We start from the raw sequence: 7,627 nt of genomic DNA on the forward strand, positions 1-7,627 counted from the left end.
AGTTAACATGTTATATTCAGACATTTTGACTTTTTGTTTGTGTGTTTTTCAGTTATTGAAGTAGATTTTATTGTGAAAAAGCACAACTCTGTTTATATCCCTTACCCTCACTCTTTGCTCTGTCTTTGCCAACCGGCAGTCAGAGGAATAGCTATATATTCCTTGCTATTGCTTTTGTTTTACTGATATTTTGCTCCATGGAGTATTAAAACTGGAAGCCAGGAGATTAGAGTTCTAAATGTGTGGAGAAATCGTCTCTATCATTTCTCAACAACTAATACAAATTGTATATTACAAAAATTTATTAAATAGTTTGAAATTTGAGTAAATGCTTACCCAAAATTTTTCCTGTACATTCCAATATTTTTAATATTGCAAAATCTCACTGTATGTGTACGTTAACATATTTCTGCCTACCGAAGTGGAAGCCAGATCAGAACCTGTGTGAAAGTTCTAGTCAGGTCCCAGGAATCATAATATCAAAGAGAAAGGGCATGAACTTGCTCATGGCTTGCTTAGAATTAGTGATATCATGGAATACTAGTCTAGCCTGACCTTTGCAGCAGGTCATCTCAAGATGCAGTAAAGAGCTTTTCTGCATCCTCCTCCCTGCCTGCCTCTGCCTCTTCACAGTGTATAGAGAGCTTTGCTTTTCTGTGGCTACTAATGTGGGTCTACTGAGTGAGTGCTATAAAACCACTTTATCTTCTAGTCATTAAATCTGCACTTCCACGAGTTGTCTGATGATGTTAAGTAGTTGCTTGAATTACATTGAAAGACTACTGATTGTATTTCATTTAGAAGAGTTTAAACTTTCATTGCTCAGGTGATACACTGCCAAAGTCATTAAAAAGTGTTTTTTTGTTGGTGTGATAGTTGTTATTCTTCACATTGCTCAAATTATGCCTTTATATAGGCTCCTCATCTTTATATGGTCTTCATATGGTTTACTTATTCTTGTATAAAAATTACCATATTAATGAATATGAATTAAAAGTAATGTATTTCATAAATGACATTTCTTAATATACATATTAAGGCACAAATTTTAGGTTTATACATTCAGGAAAAATATCTATATAGCTCATAAACAAATATAGTCAATCTTACAAAAAGCATGTTACTGAAATGACAGAATTGGAGGTCTCCGTCCAGAATTGTCTCCTTCCAGGAATTGTTCACTTATAATTATTCTTTTTTAAAGAGAATTAAAAAATAATAAAAACAAGACAGAATTTCAAAACAAGATGATAGGAAAATAGCAGTGATTATTATATTGCATATTGTTGTCTTCAGTATAGTTGCTCCAATTACTAGATATAACCATACAAAATAGATCAAACAATATAAGCTTGAACAATTCCTTTCAATGAATTAAATAAATGAATAGTGCAATTATTTCAGCTATCTTATATACATATATATTTTTTTCTTTTCCTATAATTATTCTTACAGCTACAAATTTGAAAATGAAGGAAACATCAAATTTCAAGAATTTTTTTCTCATCATCCCCCATTTACAGAAACCTGGAGTGACTAGAATTATATTTATCTTTAATCAATTAAACTTTCACATATAAAACATACTGTCACAAGCCTAGGAAACATTTTTACTTCCCATTATTGTAAAAGAATGTTAAAAGGAACAGTTGGTATCTTTAAAGGATTTGATATTATGAATTATTTTTGCTCAGAAAGATTTCTCCAATCTCAAACTTGAGGTTGGTATTGTGTTAAATATGCAACAAAGTTAATAAACAAAGGACCTTGATGACATGGATTTGGAAATTCCTAACAAATCTTCTGTGTAACGGACTTCGGGGAAAAAGCCCACATCAAACCTAACACATTAACAATGGGGTATATCCTCTAGAGATAGCAGAAAGCATCAGAATAATTTAAAACAGATTGGTAGGAAAAAATGAAAATCGATTTCATTTCTCCCTCTCTTGTATGTTGGATAAAAGATCGTATATATGGTATATATTCCTAGCACTTGTAATGCGCTAAGGAAAAGCAAAACACAAGACAAAAGGATAAAGAAAAAACTTTTTAAAAAGTTGCAAATACTAACATTTTGTAGAATATCCTTCCATAATTTCCCTCCAGCAAACATAATAATATATGCCACATGCAATCTTTACAAAGGCGTGAATGTTAAATTTGAGAAATAAAAATGTTAAAATAGATACATTTTCACACACAATCTTAAATTTAGATATACATGGATATATTTAAATTAATAATTACTATGCATCATTTTAATCCTACCTTAATCCAGTCCAGTGTAATAATGTAACATTAGAGTTTAAACCATACTTTATTGTAAGATTTATGGTTTTCCAATGTCAATCTTTTCAAAATGTAATTTCATAGTTACTCATTTTAAGATTGTTAGTTTCTTTGCTACATCTTTCACAACTATAAAATATACTACCAAAAGAGCTTTTACAATATTTTTATTCTTTTTTTTTTGTTTGTTTTTGGCCTGTTTTCAGAATAATTTTGAGAAGTAAATTTCTTCAGTAAATTGGATTTTTATTTTTATTAAATGAAGTGATAACTAAACACATTCTTGAGGTTTAAAAATACGAGTGCCTTTGTTTATATATATATTACAATAAACATATTTTTCATTTATGGAGAGTGAGGATTATTATCTTATTTAATCAAGGACTGGTCTGGTCAAGACTGGGTTGCAAATTCTGGGGACAATAATTGATATAGATGGACATATAGTTTTAAACTGCCTTACATTTAACTTTAATTGATGAATTTTGACAAATTTATGTTCCTTTGTAACCAATACCATATTAAAGACAGGGCATTTCATTGTCCAAAGTTCCTGCTTTATGTTTCTTTCTGTCATCCATCCTGCCCCATCTCCAGACAAACAGTAATCTGGTCCAGTCATTGTGGATTCAGTTTATTTAAACCCTATTACATTTCTTTAGGGTTTCATAGGCAAGAATGTATATCTGTACATATAGTATGTATGTTTTGCAGCCAAGTAGCTTTCACTTAGCTTAAAGTTTTTCAACCTTACTGTTATATGTACCAGTTAATTTAAAAATTAAGGCTTTCTTTGAAATGGTGAATATAATAGCTTATTATTTTAAGTATTAACTTTGGACTGTTTCAGTATAAGATAGATTTTTTTAGTGATTAACATTATCTAATTTTAGAACATCTTAATTACTCTCAAATGAAAATCAGTAATGGCCAATTTCATTCTTCCTATTCTTAGATGCTTATAATTAATAACATTTATTTTGTCTCTGAGAAATTATCAATTCTTGATTTTTCTTTAAATGGACTGGTAGAATATGTACACTTTTGTTTGATTTTCTCTTAACATAATGTTTCAAACTTCATTCACAATGTAGCAAAGTATAAATACTTCATTTCTTTTTATTGCCAAATAATATTTCATTATGTGGATATATTAAATCTTGCTTTTTAGCTTGCCCTTGATGGGCACTTATCTTGTAATTAACTATAGTCACCATGTTGTATAATAGATCTCCTGAACTAATCCCCCTTAACTGAAATTTTGTATTCTTTGATTGAAATCTCCCCAACTTTCCTCCATAGTAGAAACTCTGCTATGAATTTGACCTTTTAGATTCCACATATAAGTAAAATCATGCAGTATTGTTTTTCTGTCAGGTTTATTTCATTTAATATAATGTTATTCAGGTTCATTCATGTTGTCACAAATGAGAGATTTTCTTCTTTTTAAAAGTATGCCTTTTAAATATCTATACATTCACTGATAGACTCTTGACATTAACTCTGTGTTTTGGTGAATAATACTGCAATGATTTAAGAATGCAGATATCTCTTTGACATAATAACACTATTTTCTTTTTTAGTTTTTTTTTTTTTTTTTTTTTTTTTAGGAAACTCCATTCCATTTTACAGAATCACTGAACTATTTACACTCCCACTAACAGCATGCAAGTGCTCCCTTTTCATCCCATCCTCACCAGCACTTGTTAATAAGACGGTAGTTATCCTAGCATGTCTGAGGTGATCATCATAATGGTTTTAGTTTGAATTTCCCTGATGACTAGTGATGTCAAACATTCTTTCACATAATTTTTGACCTTTTGTGTCTCTTGTTTCTGTAAGCATTAGTTCAGATCCTCTGCTCATTTTAAAATCAAGTTACTTTTTTTTTTTTTTTTTTGCTTGAGTTCCTAATATGTTTTGGATATCAATCACTTATCAGATGTGTTTTGAATATATTTTCTTCCATTCCATATTTTTTTTTCACTTTGTTTCCTGTGTCTGTTTGTTTTTGGTTTTGCTTTTTTGAGATAGAGTCTTGCTATATAGTTTTGGCTGGCCTTTAACTGTGTATCATAGTCTGGCCTTGAACTCAGAGCTATCCTCCTGCCTCAGCCATCCAACTGCTGGAAATAGAGGCATGCAGTGCCACATCTGGTTACTCTGTTTTCTGGACTGTGAAAACTTTTTAAATTTTAGTCTCATTTCTCATATTAATTCTTGTGTTTGGGATCTTATTTATAAAATTATACCCCAGACAAGTGTTGTAAACTTTTTTCTATGTTTTTTCTAGCACTTTTACAGATTCAGTTTACACATTTTGATTTTAATTCATTATGAATTTATTTTTATAGAGGGGGCAAGGTAAGCATCTGCTTTGATTTTTCTGCATGCAGATATCCAGGTTTTTTATTATCAATTACAAGGTTACACTGTTTTCCACCAAAAATTCTATTTTCATATGGAAACTGATGTGCACATAAGATAGCAAGATGTTATAAAAAATTTATTACTTACATAATCTTTGAAGGAACAATTGGATTTCCCAACCTCATCTAAAAATGGCTTGAAAGCGGTGGATTAGCTCAGTGGCATAAACCACTGTCTGCCAAGTGTGAAGTCATGAGTTCAATCCTTGGTACCAAAAAAAAAAAAAAAAAAAGGCTTGAAAAAACAAGACAAGAAGACATGGTTTTAAGAGGTATGTGTGGAAGGGGGGTGAGGCTAACTGTGTGCAGTTTGAACATCTTGACAGTGCCAAATGGAAGATCTCAATTTTCTTCTCAGTTTACCCAGCATGAGGCTGAAAAGAAAAGTGAGGTTTAAAAGTAAGCACAAGGTATTGTGTTCCTGTGTAAAAAAACAAAAACAAAAACAAAAACACACTTCCCCAAAAAGAGTTATCACCAGTGAAATATCAAAATATAGAGTCAATTGTTTTTCAACTCACTACATATTCACATTAGTAGAGATAACAGGGTAAAGAAGGAAATTAGAGCTAGAGTTAGTATTATAGTTTTGAGGCAAAAGTAATTGTGAGGCAAGGAATTCCCTATTTAGATGCAGTGCAGATAGCATGTTGAATTAACAAGGAAATTTTCTGGCCTTCTTTTATCTTGCACCAGGCACATTGTTCTATAGTCACACCACACTCAAGAAGTCCAAAATCTAAGGAGGGTGCAGAACATGAGGTTGGAAAGAATTTAGTTCAGGAGCAATCTTCCTTAGTTACAATATCAGATCTCATTTTTTATGGAAAGAAAGTAGATTATAGGTATGCTGACTTATTCCTCAGCCATTAGGCTTCTCACTTAATACAAGTTAGTAACATAAAAACAGACCTGGATAGAATAGTGAAAGAAAAAAAAGAGAAAACACTGTATTCCAACAAATGCTTAATGTGATGGAGAATCTAAGACATCAATTAAAAGTATCTGTATGATATGAAAGGATTTTGCTCCAGATGGGACACTGTAGCTAGTAGAAGGCTGGGAGGTAGAACCAAAGGGCTCTATGTCGAGGTCACCTTTCCTGCCCCTAGGTGATTTACCTGTGGCATGAAATGAATATCAGTGGTCTACCTGTGTGTCACTAATGTCCCTTAGGCAACACTCCAAACCTAAGCTACATATAGAACCCCACACCACATGTCTGGCAGAGAGAATGCCAGACCCCAGAGCTTCATGGAGTCTCTCTCCACATAAAGGCCACTTTTATTTCATACTTCTTATCTTTTTAGCCATGCAGAAAATTCTATCAGATTGATCCATTCTGCGCCAAAAATTCTATCAGATGGTTACCTGACCAGGAACGGCAGACAAGAGACTGCTGATGAGTCCCCTGCCATTTAGGACTGGACTGCATATTGGATTAATTCCTTACTTCTCAAAACGCAGGAGCTGCTAGACTTGTCACTGCTGGATTGCAAGCCACACCAGTCTAATTCATTCACCACAGGTAAGCAACCTCTGGAGATTACTCAACCCTGGGGGAGGCCTCATGCAGGTTTTCTTCCCATTCCCTGGACTCGAGTGGTGCTCTCACATCTTTAGACAGCCCCGAGGCAGAGCTTTTACTGTAAATTCTCACATCCTTTAGAGCCTTTAAGCTCACACGGGCAGAGCCATTACTGTAATCCACGGGAACTCCACTCGTGCCTCTGGTGATGACCAAGAAACACGAGCTTTGGAACTAATTACGATTACCGTCTGGTCTAAGAGGTTAAAAAGGTGATGACCCGATCTTTTTAGACCTTTGTCCGTTTCCTCACCTGACTATGACCCTGTGGGGCAGGCCCCACACTGGATTTGCTTATCTGCGGGACCACTTCCTGCCCCCCCCAAAACCAGACCTATTTATAGCTTATCACACTGATGACAAGTTTACAAAAACTCTCCATCTTTGGGCCTTTATTTTAAGAATGTGTCTTTCTCTCCCTCTGGTCCTCCAGGATCTTTCCCCCTCCCCACACTTAGGAGATAACATAGCATCTTTCTTTACAGCCTTTCAAAGATTTCTCAGTGTCCTCTTTTCCCCACTATGCACTGACCTGCCTTTCCTGCTGGGAGGGGAGAAGTGCACCCAAACAGTGTTGGGGAGGTACATGTCGGCTGCTCTGGGCCCTCACGCCTCACCCCAGCTCCTCGCCCCACCCAATCTGCATGCGCCACTCTGCGTTCACCACTCCCCCATTCCCCCTCCCTGGGTGCTCTGCTCACCCTCTGTGTTCCTACCTGCCCTGTGCAATCCTTGAGTCTCCCAAGCAGTCTAAGCTCTGCACCCCTCCCACCCTGCATACACCCTACCCTGTGCACTCCGCCTACCCTGCATGCTCCACCCACCCTCCATATTTTGCCCCTGCAACTTCATGCTTTGAGCTTCTCTGGAGCAGTCCCAGCCCCCACCCCCAAGTGCAAACAAGGCTCTGAGCACCAGCGCAAAGACAGAAACAACAGGTCGCAGTGGACAATTCATTGTTGCTGATCTGATGTTATATTCATGCTTTCAAATATAAAATTGGGATTGTTTCTGCTGTCTTTTTCTTGTATTCCAGCCAAAAGATACAAATCAGACCAATATGAGTAAACCGGTCAAATAATAATTTTAAACAAAAATTTATGTAATGTATGATGACAAATGTTTTCTTTCAGATCCACACATATGCTTAGAGGTGTTTCACAAATTTCTTCAGTGTTCAAATGTTAAAATGCTCATGGTTGATAGCCATTTAATGTTCTATCTTAGGCTTACTGCCTATATTGTACTATATTGTTATCAATCTTCTAGGTGTTTAACAACTGAAATTAAGAGGTAATTACAAATTCCTTTTAGATTC

At 34.8% G+C, this 7,627-nt stretch overlaps 1 pseudogene; it reads right to left on the minus strand.

Moving 5' to 3' along the window:
• Positions 1–7,266, minus strand: part of LOC101788794 (olfactory receptor 6C2-like) — a 34,406-nt pseudogene extending 27,140 nt beyond the window's left edge.
• Between the last annotated feature and the right edge of the window lie 361 nt (positions 7,267–7,627).

Source organism: Cavia porcellus, unplaced genomic scaffold (assembly GCF_034190915.1).
Source record: "Cavia porcellus strain 051 isolate PalLab524CR breed Dunkin Hartley unplaced genomic scaffold, mCavPor4.1 scaffold_8, whole genome shotgun sequence".
NCBI classification, from domain to species: Eukaryota; Metazoa; Chordata; class Mammalia; order Rodentia; family Caviidae; genus Cavia; species Cavia porcellus.